Consider the following 15,274-nt stretch of genomic DNA (forward strand, 5'->3'; position numbering starts at 1 on the left):
CAGGAGGTTGGTTAAAACTTTTCCAGCAAATGAAGTTTTTTCATATCTTAGGTTCAATGGAAACCAGAAAATATATTTGAGACTTCTCTGAATTGTGTCTATTTTTAGTAACAAGCTAATTTGCATAATTGGACAAAATTAGCCAAAAATTCCTTCAAATATATGTTTATTTGAAAGTACTTTAAAAGTCACCAAATTAGTTCTATTGGGGTTCTAGCCATTTATATTGTGAAAATATATGTAAAAGATCATAAATTATGCATTTATAAAGCATTTTCCATTTTTTCGCACACTTAAAGGGTGTTCTCTTTAATGCCTTATTTTGTATAAGTCATTTACTAGCCAAGTTCAAGTCGCTGGTTTTCGAAAAGGTGAAGACAGAAATACATGGAATAAATTTCTTTCCACAAATTTTTATTGGATTAAAAAATTATAAAAAATCCACCCATGGCAAATTAGTAAAAATATCCTTATTTTTTGTTCTAAAACCCCACCTCAAGCCTTTTCCCGCATATTTAACTAAACCAATTTTTGGCATGTATCAAACAAAACATGATGTTATTATCAATTTAAATGTTCAATTTTGAACATTTTAAAATTTTTTATTCATATAAAACAATTTGCAAAGATATAACATATAAATAAATAAGATATTGTAGCTTTCACTGAATGATTGTTATCAAGAGTTATCTCCCTTTATATTATTCTCCACACTACTATAAAGAAGGTAACTGCTCAGATCATGAGATGCAGACTTCCCTGAAACTAGCAACTAGCCTTTTTGTGATAGTAGGACCTTACATAAGCTGTTTGAGTGGCATAAAGATACATCACACTTTGTATTGATGTCAATGCTGCAATTTGAAGAGACAAGTCAAGAGTTTTCTCACATTTTGTCAGCTCAGAGCTTTGCCATGTTTGCATGAAAATGTCCCGTCACTGAGTGTCAGATAATGAGATATTACAAAAACGTAGAGCTGACACCAAGTGATAATGTTGAGGCTAAGTGGAGAAGGAATTTAGTTTGCTGTTGCTATTATGACCACAGCGAACGTCAAGTTTAAAGCAGGTCTTGAACTTCCGTACAGAAAACTGAACAGAAGCATATACAGCATGTACATCAGGTAAATAATAATTATATATAAAATACAACAAATAAATCATTGGCTGCAGATCTTTTATTAAGAACTAAAAAAGGGTCAGCTGATACACACCCAACATAGCCAGGGGGTTGCAACAGAGGGGGGTCCCTTCATATAAAAGTAAACCCACCCCATCCCCGCTGGATGACTGTATCTTGAGTCCATGTAACCTCCCAGTGGAAATTTCTGTTAAGGGCAGACCTGTGATATAATATGTACATTCAATATCTATAATTATAAAGAAATTTAACTGCAGCTGTAATCCTTTTACAGTTTGGGATTACAAATACAAGTCCATTGTCTGTGCCGAACCTTATTTATAAGAAAATCACTCCTAGGAAGAGGGGGTGATTTTCTCGATAACAGTCACCAGGAACAGTCTATACTTTATTGTATAAAAAGTACCTGCAGTCACAATACATATTATACCATCTGACATATAGATATAGAAAGATGTGGTATGAGTGCCAATGTCAGAGACAACTCTCCATCCAAGTAACAATTTATAAAAGTAAACCATTATGCAAGGTACGGCCTTGGCTCACACAAAACAGCAAGCTGTAACTGGCCCAAAAAAATACTAGTGTAAAACCATTCAAACAAAAAAACTTGGAACGGTCTGATCTACATAAAAACGAGAAATGTATGTACATAAATATTTATATCATGAATATAATATTGGCAAGATATATAATAACACATGTAGATTTACATAGTACATATATTTCAATAGTTAATACTTTTTATACCCGTTAATGGGAATTATTATGGTATAACTTTGTCTGTAGGTCGATCATTCTGTCAGATATGGCATTGAGAAGTTATTGAACTTTCATTTTTGAAACAGCAACATGCGCTCATGGCGAAGCTGATCAATTTTCTATTACGTTGCAAACTATATGACATACAATGTACAAATGTATGCACCAAAACTCTATTTTAAGCATTATATTTCAGTAGAATTTTGGATAATGTTGCAAGATTATTTTGTAAACTAAGGGCTCAAGTAATTTACTATCAAATACATAAATGGGGTATATGAAAGTCAATCTAATGATAAAAGTTTCCAAAATCAAGACCATTGGTGATATACAATGTATATATCCTATATACATGTATATATCCTTCATATGTATTATCAACATTACAATAACAGGTGTAGTACATGTATCATCTATGGCAAGCTCTAAATTGTACCTTACTATTCGTATAAACTGGGAATGAATTTAACAAAAACAACGGCTGCCATTTATTCTTGTCTGCCAAATATCTTTTTTTGTAAATTGTTTTGATATGAAAATATGCTGTCTGTCTGTCTGTCTGTTGTCATTGATTCTTGCCTGTCAAATGTTGTTTTTATGCCCCACCACCTACGATAGTAGAGGTGCATTATGTTTTCTGGTCTATGCGTCCGTTCTTACGTCCGTTCGTCCGTTCGTCCGTCTGTCCCGCTTCAGGTTAAAGTTTTTGGTCAAGGTAGTTTTTGATGAAGTTGAAGTCCAATCGACTTCAAACTTAGTATACATGTTCCCTATGATATGATCTTTTTAATTTTAATGCCAAATTAAAGGGTTTACCCCAATTTCTCGGTCTACTGAACATAGAAAATGATAGTGCGAGTGGGGCATTCGTGTACTGGGGACACATTCTTGTTTGAAATTGTTTTGATATGAAAATATATTGATTCCTGTCTGTCTGTCTGTCTGTCTGTCTGTCTGTCTGTCTGTCTGTCTGTCTGTCTGTCTGTCTGTCTGTCTGTCTGTCTGTCTGTCCGTCCGTAGAAAATTCACACAAATAATCATTTTTTCACCTTTTTTTATGATTGGTACAAGTATGTGTATGTACTTTTATAATGACAGGCTACATTTCAAGTACAAATTTTGTTACGTCTGATTCAATCAAACATTGTCTAATACTCAGTTTTCACACCTTTTATATATATAATTATTCAGCATGCTTAAAGATATAGACTTGATATGTATTACAATACACCATGCCAAATTATAGATTATTTTAAGTATATAGCATTTTGTTCCAGTATAAAGAAATTTTAAGCAAGAGGGGACTTTGTATTTCTATGCAGGATACTATACTCCGTCACTCTCATAATTATTCTCAAGATTTAAATTCGTTATTTTGAAAATGAGTAAAGTAAATTAGAAATTAAATTAATCAATTTTGTTTACATTCCAATTTTAACCATGTAAACGAAATAGAAATTGTTCTCAAGGTCGGAATACATGTATTTCTAATGTTGAAATTGGGAATAGTTACATCATTGCTTTGCACACATCATGCACATGAGTAAAACGAGGTGTGGATTATATGTCAATGGGACAGCAACCCAACATTATTGTTGATTGTATTAAAATTGTTTTCAAATTGTTTTTGATTATATATAAGATGTTTTTTTTTCTTTCTGTCATAACTTGGTTTCTGTTCAAAAGGGTTCTATTTGTATATTTAACAATGATTTTTTTTCATATTTTAGGTTGTCCAGGCTATTCAGTGAGCACATACTTCTGAAGCTATTCGTTGTTAGAGCAGTATAACCCATATGTACAATAAAAACAAGCCGCCTATGAATGAAAATTCAGCAGTTGAAGCTACTTACTGTTTAGCATGACACACATGTTATTTTTTTTTCTGTTCGTGTCCTGATCTGAACAAATCATGATAGAAGTTGCGGAGAAATTTTAAACTTGATAAAACATATACAAAATGTTTCAAATGGATAGAAATTAAAAGTATTTGAAAGGATAGGACATAGGACAAGACTGAATTTCCAGGTTTTATAGTGCAAATATTCATGTGTGAATTTGGTCGGTATATTGAACTTTTAGTTACATGAATGTAAGATACTGAATAAAATGTCAGCGAAATTCATAAAAAAATGGAGTTGGAAAGGGTACATCACAGTAAGAGAAAAGTATTAAGATTCACACTGCAAGTCCTAAGCTACCTATACATGTATCTGTGAGGCTGGAAAAATTCCGGATTTTATGTAAGCATGGTAATAAGCCAGAATGAAACTCCAAATTATATTACTACAATAGCTACTCAAGTTGGATACTTGGTTAAAAAGGAAACCGATAAACAACTTAACAAATTGAAAAGAATCAATGCATGTTTTCTGTAAAAAAAAAATCAGAGACCTCAACCACCAAAGTGTCAGTTTCTGAAAATGATAGTGAATAAGTGACGATAGAAAGAACCTACCAAAAATAGGAATTATGCTATTCAGGGTAGATATTAGATGTGTTGATCTTGTTTTTGTGAATATACAATGAGAATTATAAGCCAGAATAGAAGTGACCATTCATAGAATATTACAAGGACAATGATATGGCTACTTTTGCTGTAAACTGAAAGTTGATATGTTTTTACCGAGTCAACTGCTATCAATGATTTTATGAACTATAAATTCTGTAATCACGATAATGATTTGAATGTCATTATGGGCTATAAAAAAGAGATGTTAAGGATTTAGTGTATAATTGCATTTAAACAAACCAAAAAAGCTAAAGTTTTTGTGTAATTTACACTTGAAAAAAGATCGTGATGGTCTTTTTTTTTCGTTAAAAATGTATAACGAGTTATTCTGTCATCACCTTTCAGACCTGACCTACATGTAATTAAAATTTCTAGTTGTGACTAGTATTTGTTTTTTCTAATTTTACAGCCTCCATATCAGGTACTATTGGACCAAAATACTGAATAACGGGCATAATTACAAACAAATGAATGTTCATGAGTAGCATGTACGATTTCCAATAACATTACATTTGCATAAATATGCAGATCCAGTACATGTCCGTGCTTATATTTCATTTTGAATATTAAAGTGCATATAATAGCAAGTGCCAGATATAATAATGGAAACAGTTGAAAGACAAAACATGAAATAAGCGGTTTCAAATTGGAGGATTTGGATTTTGAATCAAACCATTTTTTTTTCATTTGTGAAATGGAGCTTTCCGTGAGAGCTTTTAGTACTTTGATTATTAATTTCACTATGCTTTTGCTTTGAATTAATAAGAAACAGCAGCTGAAGTATAAAATCACTCATTTTGATAAGAATTGCAACATAATTTGTGGTTTTGTGTTAAGAAAAAGATTTAGTTACATAAAAATGTATATAAAAATTCTATAAAAGTAGCCGTACAGTGATATATAAAAAATATATTTCTAAATATTTGCCGTGGGTGGATTTTTTATATTTCTTTAAGCTATCATAGTAGTTCATTTTGATATATTCATCTTTTAATTACAGCTTCACCTTTTCTATATTTAAGCATTTCTTCAGGTCCTAAATTTGGTAAAATAGCCAATTTCTCAAACACCTGTTTAATAAACATAGAGATCCTACTATAAAACATCCAATATATATTTATTACTTACATTTTTTTATTTCCTTAATAATGCTTTATCATATGCATTGAACGAAATAGATATTTTTCATGGCTAGAACTAATTATTTGTTTGATTAAAATCAATAAAAAACCCTTGAATTTGGAAATTTTCCCGTTAAAAAAGGTCGAAAATAGATGGCGCTACAAAACTTGGTTATCCGATAAAATTTGAACAAAATATTTTGCAAGTGATATTGGCATGGCCTAAGGGTTGTGTGTACCAAATTTAAAGAGATTCCGCCAAATTCACTCCTGGACACTTTTGCATGGTTTTCTGTGAGACAAGCTCTTAAGTTAATCAAACCATTTAATAAAAGTACATGTTTTCTGAAAGTGCTTTAATAGTAACGATGTTATAATAGTATAACAGTGGAACTCTAATTGAATAAAATTATTCAATCCCACGTAAAACGTGGTCCTTCGCTTAACGTGCTTATCATGTAATACCAAGAAGCTCTAGATTGGCATACACAAGATACAAGAGCTGTTGAACAACCAACCTAATAAAATGATCTGTTTGTTTTACATAATGATATAATGAATAAAAAGTAATGCAAAAGAATAAGTTAAAATGTCTAAAACACCGAATGTTTATGCATCAGATGTGTTATTGCAATAACATGTAGAATTAATTTCCATCAATTTTCAAATTCAAAGAAATAAAAAACAACTATCCTTTTTCGTATGAAACTGGATGCGAATTACAATGAGTTGGTAGTATAACATGTGAAATACACGAAATGGCAGATGATAAACTTCAACACACAAAATTATAAATTAAGTGGTTTTCGCTTGTTGCTGTTTAACATATTTGTTTTTGTTCATTATTAGTTCGTAAATCTGTTCGTTGATGTTCGTTTCAACTGTTTAACATTTATCATATTGGTGGCTTGTTACAGCTGATTATGTGGTATATCATTTGCCCATTAATGAAGGCCATACACGAACTTTTAGATGTTAATGTTTGTGTCTTGTTGTATCTTATTTAATTTGTAATCATATCTTATCTTCCTATTTTTATATCATTAGTTTGTTCTGTAGTCAATTTAAATCTAGTTCTTCGGCGCCATGCAGCTTTGGTTCCAGAATAGCTAACCAATGGTTAAGAAATAAATGGCGTCAAATAAAAAGTTGCTAAAAAAGTAAATGACTTGCGTCACTAAATGTAGTTTGTTGGAGTTACATCGTTTTCTAAGCGTTGCGTCGAAAACATTTTCTTCAGAACCAATTAGGCTTCTGTTTTGTATACGAAACGTGCGAATAAGACAATTGTAACTTTTATGTTATACATTGTACCGCTGTTCATTAACCATATATACATCACATAAAGTCTGCGATTGTTTGTATAAAACTTTGCAAGTACGTTCAATTGTAATATTGTATATCTACAATTATCTATATGTTGTTTTTTTACAAATGTTAAAGATTTGCATTTTTATTGCATGTTTTTCTGTTAAGATTAAGTGACATTAGAAAATACAGAAGAACCATCTAATTATAAAGTAATATATGTTCAAAATACGCAAAAATATAATTTGCATCAAAGCCCTTTAAATAGTTTATTTCTTCATGGATTAACCTTCGAGAACTCTCATAGAAAACCATTTGTAAATTCTAAAACTTATGAATTGTCTCAAACAAATGCAATCAAGAACATACTCTGATTTGCAAATTTATTCATACCAGATTAGATTGCTTCCTACTATGCTGCTATAAAGGGGGACTTGTTCACTTAGGATTATTATCTATTGGACATTAATGAATCTATTTAAGAATTAATAAAAAGGTTCAATTGTCCCAACTCAATTGCTTGTTTTGCTGTTCAAATAAACATGGTGGCAATAATTACACTGAACTTCACCGACACAAATTTACCATCAACGAATAAAGTGTCAAATTCCTGAAATAATACAGGCATTTTCTTTCGTATACAATGGTAGATATAACCGAGTTATAAAGCTAGCAAAACCTCTCACTTGTATGCTAGACGCAAAAGATTCCAGTAAACTGACAACAATGTGCCAAAACAAACCAACCAGACATTATTTTATATATCTGTCAAGAATCATCAACAAACGACTGTAAATACAAAGAAAAGAAGCAGCAATAACTCAAATGTTTGATGTAACTAATTCTTCAATAAATTAAGAAGTCTAAATTAAATATTAGATAATTGAATAAACCAAATACATCATTTCAGTAAGACACACGGTTAGAATTTTATCTAAATATGTATCACTACTTTTTTTTTATGAAGACTGAGTTGTGAGAAAATATTGTTTCTGGTACTGTATAAAAACACTTTTTGAAGTTGATGTCCGACATATGACTGACATGGGATTAAAGTTAGTTGGTATAGTAGTAAAGTTGTTCATGGGTTAAGAATGTTGTACTAACCTCATATCAAAACTAGTTATAACACAAAACAATCTGAGTTAATTAATTCACTTTAATTTATAAAAACATATTTCAATGTCAAAACATTCATTTGAATTACAGAATCAGTTTATATTAATATGCATGATTGGCTTCTGCTTTGGTCAATTAATGTTCGGTTAAATAATGCATTTTACAGGTTTATATGAACTTGTATATTTACAAAAGTGAAAAGTCAATTGCTATAAATGGAATGGTTCTAAAAAAATTGGAAGACAATTTATTGACATTTGAAGTTGTTGATAAAGTGCAAAAGCGACAGGAATAGTTAATTTTTTAATCGACATCAATATTGAATATAAAGACCTTCACAAAGTATTTTTCACTATCCATGTGAATTGATTAAAAGGAGAATAACATGTTTATCGTATTTCACTATGACTTTATTCTTGCTTTTGTCTAATTTGCACGAATATATGCTTTCAACTTCAGATCAGCTGTTAAGTTAAAATGGTTTTACACTGGCTGTTTATGGACATATTATTCATTCTTTCACACAGTTTGATTTATCTCTAAAATAACACATGTGTTAAATATGGTGGGTTGAACCTGATTTTGTGTTTGCCAAACCTTCCACTTTTATGGCAATATCAAATATACTATTATATTGACAACATTACATGACCGGACTACAATAAAAACTAGATTGTACACATTAAAATGTCTCGCCTTCTTTACTAATCATTGATATTATGTTGATAGTCCTAAATATAACGCTTTATTACAACTGTCACATAAACATAACATAAACCAAGAGAACTAAACATTGACCTTTGAACGATGAAAATGAGGTCAAGGTCAGATGAACAATACCAGGCAGGCATGTACAGCTAACAATTCTTCCATACAACAAACATAGTTGAAATATTGCTTACAGTTGAAGAAAATAGACCACAACACAAACACTTAACATTGATCAATGAACCGGGAAAATCAGGTCAAGGTCAAATAAATCCTGCGAAACTCACATAAAAATCATAAAATATTTCCAAAGACTAAATAAAGTTGACCTATTGCATATAGTATAAGGAAAAAAGGCCAAAACTCAACGTTGACCACTGAACCATGATCATTCCATACAACAAATATAGTAGACCTATTGCATACAGTATAAAAAATAAGTAAAACCACAAAAAGACTGAACTCCGAGGAACAAAACAAAAGAAACTTAACTATAACCACTGAACCATGACAATGAGGTCAAGGTCAGATGACACCTGCCAGTTGGACGTGTACACCTTACAGTGCTTCCATACACAGAACATACAAGACCTGAGATATATAGTATCTGAGATATGGACTTGACTACCAAAACTTAACCTTGTTCACTGATCCATGAAATGAGGTCGAGGTCGAGGTCAAGTGAAAACTGTCTGACGGGCATGAGGACCTTGTAAGGTACGCACATACCAAATATAGTTATCCCATTACTTATAATAAGAGATAATTTAACGTTACAAAAAATGTTAACTTTTTTTTCCAAGTATTCACTGAACCAAGAAAATGAGGGAAGGACATTTGACATGTGACTGACGGAAACTTCGTAACATGAGGCATCCATATACAAAGAATGAAGCATCCAGGTCTTCTATCTTCTAAACAATAGAGCTTCTAAGAAGTAAGCTAACGCCGCAGCCGTCGCTGCCGCCACCGCCGGAATACTATCCATAAGGCGAGCTTTCTGCGACAAAAGTCGCAGGCTCGACAAACATAGGAAAACATTAAGACAGATACACACACGATTGATAGCTTATCCCAGGGACCATGTTTAAAATTTAGTACGCCAGACACGCGTTTTCTTTACACAAAACTTACCAGTGACGCTTAGATTAAAAAAAGTCCGAAAGCCAAAAAAAAAAAAGCAGAAGAGCACCGAAGACCGATAGCTTCAAAAAGCTGTGCACAAAACGACCAAGGTTTATTTACCTGGGATAAAAACATCCTTATTATTTAGAATATATCATACTTTTGCAACCAGTTACTTTATAAAAACAACTATATAATAGATATATATAACAAACCGAAATGGTGACTTACTACAGAATAAAAACGTATACACAAAACAACCTAAGCCAGCACATACAAAATCGCAGCCAAGTTATCCAAAGAGATCAACGCACAAAGTGACGGCACATTTGAATTTCTGAAAAAATCCCCAAAATAGAATTGCATGAATCAGGATAGATAAAGGCAACATTACCATAGCTTGTCAGCAGCCGGCAAAATAAACAAAATGTAATTCAACCATCAGTTGTTGTATGTGTTCGTAAAAGAATGATTCAATGTTTAGCTAGACCATTATGAATATTCTTTTTGAAAGGGTTTATCCCTTTCTCTCTCTTGTGATTATGACTTTGGAAGATATCTAATATCATCTGTGAAACGGATATTCCATAACGGTTAGCCAACTCGTGATGTCGTCTATAAAATGTACAAAGGGATTATTCAAACTTTACTAAATGGACTTCCTTCTTAAGAAGCTTCCTTTTGATCAGCAAGTGAACTTTGTATCGTAGATACTTATCGAAAATACATGCACAACAAGTTCTACAATAAGCACAACTTTTCAATAAACATCTTTAGACATGTTAAATAAACATGAATGTACCATTGCACCAAATTTAATAATTTGAAGTACTTTTCATTTTGATTTCATAGATATTTGTTTTTAAGGTTATATCCGATAGGGCTGTCTGTTGATTTGTAGTATTGTACAGCTTCAATTGTTGTAAAACATGCACTGTTTAAAATAATTTAGTGTTTATTTTTACGAAAACGAATGATACGTATACGAAATAATATTAACAACTATCACGAGCTAACTGATAATCAATATTGAATCAAAGTATATAATATAAAATTGAGAATGGAAATGGGGAATGTGCAAAAGAGACAACAACCCGACCATAGATAAAAACAACACCAGAAGGTCACCAACAGGTCTTCAATGTAGCGAAAAATTCCCGCACACGGAGGCGTCCTTCAGCTGGCCCCTAAACAAATATATACTAGTTCAGTGATAATGAACGCCATACTAATTTCCAAATTGTACACAAGAAACTAACATTAAAATAATACAAGACTAACAAAGGCCAGAGGCTCCTGACTGGGGACAGGCGCAAAAATGCGGCGGGGTTAAACATGTTTGTGAGATCTCAACCCTCCCCCTATACCTCTAGCCAATGTAGAAAAGTTTATTTTTCTAATAGTAAAAAGTAATAGCAAATAAGTCAACCTCTTCAATGCTCTTATAAATGATAATGTTGATAGGTATTTTATTATTCGAAAGTTTTCAAAAAGTCGCGTCAATCCCTACAACACTAATTGCTTTCCTCACGAACTAACATTAAAGTTTACACTTTGTTGTCAAATTGGTCTTATGGGATTAACTTAATAGCATTTTCCTTTTAAATCATGTGGTCGACAGACAAACGAGATAAAAACCAGTTGTTAAATTGCGACATGCAGCTATTCATAGGTATGCACCAATATAATTACATCTGCTACTCTTATACTTGCAGTTATTTTTCAAAATGTGTCTATCACTATGGTTAATATGAGGAAGTTATTGCTTTTGAAATGGAGAAGGTCCGTATAGAATATTTTAAAACTAAACAAAACTTTATTATTAAGGTTTTTGTTAATTTTGTACAGTCCGAAAATATGTTAACCTGTACTGCTAATCATATAATTCAAAATGCAGCATTGGAACTTCCAGGTAATAAAACTGATTTAATGATATCATTCGCCCCTCTAGAATACGTGACATTTTTTGTTGACTGGCAATGTCATATACTGTTACGGTGAATTGAAGCAATATACATCATTATAAAACAAGGGTAATGAACCAGTTGTTACTTTCAGTGTATGTCGTGTAACCATGCTCTGCTCAAAATTAAAAGGTTTTAAGTATCAAACTTAATTTATCAACATGACATGAAATAACATTAACGGTACCAATTTTCCTGCACCAGATGCGCATTTCGACAAAACATGTCTCTTCAGTGATGCGTTCGGCCAAAATATTTAAAATCCAAGCTTATATAAAAGAGGAAGAGCAATAATTCAAAAGGTCCAAAAAGTATAGCCAAATCCATGAAAGGAATCAGATCTTTGCATGAAGGATATACATTGAACTTACACGTAAGAAACATCAAAGGCAAATTATATGCTTACTGAAAAAAGCAGACATGTTAGGTGCACCTGACTCATTTTAAAAAGTATGCATACATGTAGTTTAAACATGGGTAAATGTGTTAGTAAATTTAACTTTTTGACGGAAAAAAACTGTGGTATGGTTGTCAAATGAGACAAAAATACACCAATGTTTAAACATAGTGGATTTTAGCAATTGTTGGGCCTTCAACAATGAGAAAAGTCCATACAGTATAGTCAGCTATAAACGGTTAAAAATGAATAAACGAACAGTCTAATAATAATAACAATGAGACTAATTAAGATTGTTTTTAGTTTAGTTCATGTACACACATACATTCAAATTAGCAGTTTCATATCGATAAATTATTGACTCCTGTTTTGATCCTGGCAATCTATAAATCATTAGTTTTTATTAGTTATTGACTCTTTGGTAATTCTACGAATTTTATGCTCACCCTTGTATTTTGCTTTTAGTCAGCCAAAAGTGAAATAGGCACACGATATGCTGCAATAAATAGAAACAACAGAAGAATACCGCTGTTTAAAAGTCATAAATATATTGCGAGATAACAAATCCGTGTTACAAACTCAAACCAAGGGAAACACACTAACTATAAGAGGAAAACAACACTGAAGTGCAACAAAAAACATACGACAACGCAACATAGATAGAAACGAACTATTTGAAACAAATACCGTGTGTTAGACTTGGTAATGGATTGAACCTGGTTTTATGGGTAGCGGTACTTCGTTATTCGACCACTTGAAACACATAACACAAACTACCAAAACTGTTTGACTTACATCAAGCAAAATAGTTCAGACTTATATAGTCTTATTCCTTTTCATAAGAGATTAATGAAAGTAAAAAAAAACAATCCTAATCCCCAATTGACTTTTAAACGAATGCTTATGGGTTAAAGATAGATAAGTCCTTTAGAACTATCACACTATCATTTTTATTAAATTGACATATATAATTAAGTGGAAACATATGATTTAATTGAGAGTGTTGATATTTTTTATTTTTATTATTTATTTCATATATCATCTAATGCATTTGCATATGTGTGCTCCATATGTATTTGTTATTGTAAATATTTTAATGGACTTAATATTTGACATTATTGTGTTTTTGTCAATATTTATCTGTACTCAATCTAAACAAGATACAATTAAAAGAAACATTTATTTTTGTTGAATAGGACAACAAAAACTATATTGTTAAAAAGGAAAATGTTTCATTTGTGCCTAATTAAGAACGTTGGTCATTTGCTTCCCTTGAGGTCCATATCCATATGTGTTTTTTCACTATTATCGTTTGGTATATAGGTAGGGTATATATATAGCTTACTTTCGTTGTTTATTTAATATTTTATATGATGAATATATAGAGGTAAATTAATATAAGGACATGATTTCATTTTTTTTGTCAGAAACGTAAAGATTGTTTTGGAATTACTACCCATACATATCACAATTTCTTATTTTAAACTTACTATACAAATTGCTGCAATCAATATGCCGCATATGACGTCAAAAATAAGTATACATGTGAACAAAAATAATCAGTGCCAGATGTATGTGGTTCTATTTCATGTATGCATAGTATTGAATTTGGTACAAAAGTAGAACATGGAGTTGAGTGTGATATAAACACAGCAGTATTGACAAAAGTTAAATGAATTAGACCGGACTTGTAAAAATATGGGCAACACGACGGGTGCTGCATTCCGGAGCACATAAGATCATCCCCACTTTTTTTGTGGGGTTCATGATTCATAGTTATCTATTTTGTGTCTTGTTGTGTTATTTGTCTGTTTGGCTTTTTTTTGTAGATATGTCTTTGTTAGTTTGTTTTCGATCTATGAGCTTGGCTGTGATTCTGGTATCTTTCGCTCCTCTTTTCATGATTTATGTAATTTTAATTCGGAAATATAGTATATGTCATATACTGTAATTTACAAAAGATGCTTACAAATTTAAAGAAGAAAACAAATATGAAAACCGGAATATACCATGATTTGTAGTATTTCAACTGTCTACAAGTATTTCTTTCCGCTTTTGAGTTGTTGCAAGATTGCTATATGCTTGTAAAACGGTTACTAGTAAACATGTCTTTTACGTCAATGCTTCGTATGCAAAAGGATAAAACACAATGGAATATAAATCCATCACACTGGCACTTAATTTGAATTCGTCAATATTTTTGAATAAAAAAAAATTGAGTTTTAGAGCTCAATTTACCGAAAGCTTGATCATGTTAATGTATTGAAATTTTTAGAGAATATAAAGCTGAATGCACTTATATACTATGTTTATATAACATATTTTTAAAAGAAGGACGAAAGATACCAGAGGGGCAGTCAAACTCATCAATTGAAAATTAACTAACATCGCCATGGCTAAAAATGAAAAAAGACAAACAGACAAAAAATAGTACACATGACACAACAAAGAAAACTCAAGAATAAGCAACACGAACCCCACAAAAAACAAGGGGCGATCTCATTTACTCTGGAAGGGTAACCAGGTCCTGATCCACATGTGGCACCCGTCGTGTTTTCTGTGTGATAACAAATCCGGTAAATAGTCTAATTCGGTAGGTCACATTCATGAATATTGATAGGGATTGTAGTTTCGACGTATAGAACATATCCAATATCATTTGTGAAACGGTTATTCCATAACGGTCAACCAACTCGTGATCGCGTACGTAAAATTTACGAAGGAATGATTACAAAGTCCTTTTCGCAAATGCATTTAGTCATGATTTTACTTCATATATCCTGTTCTTCTTTACGACCAGTTTTGTTATTTATTGTCTTAACACCAGAGGACAATAATCTGTCACTTCGATTTGAAGACACATTATTGTTCATCCTTTACAAAATCACAATTTTTGTAATATCAAATGAAATTATTTTTAACTAAGCTTATTTTCTTGTATTAAATTATTAAGAAAAGAAAGTTCCATAATATACACAAGGTTAATCATAAACGACATCCTAATGATTAATTCTCAGAGGCAGCATACATGTATACATATGATTCAAATAGAGATGAGTTGGCGCTCTGATTGAGTAATGTTTAATGAAAAGTTCATTTTTGTCGTCAGACAGAATG

At 31.6% G+C, this 15,274-nt stretch overlaps 1 long non-coding RNA gene across 1 annotated transcript; it reads left to right on the forward strand.

Annotated features, from left to right (window-relative positions):
- Window positions 1-596: 596 nt before the first annotated feature.
- On the forward strand, window positions 597-4,799 carry LOC139497112 (uncharacterized). Its single transcript, XR_011657681.1, has 2 exons — window positions 597-1,124; window positions 3,634-4,799. It is a non-coding gene; the product is annotated as an uncharacterized lncRNA (long non-coding RNA).
- The last annotated feature ends 10,475 nt before the right edge of the window (window positions 4,800-15,274 follow it).

This window comes from Mytilus edulis, chromosome 12, assembly GCF_963676685.1.
Source record: "Mytilus edulis chromosome 12, xbMytEdul2.2, whole genome shotgun sequence".
Classification (NCBI taxonomy): Eukaryota; Metazoa; Mollusca; class Bivalvia; order Mytilida; family Mytilidae; genus Mytilus; species Mytilus edulis.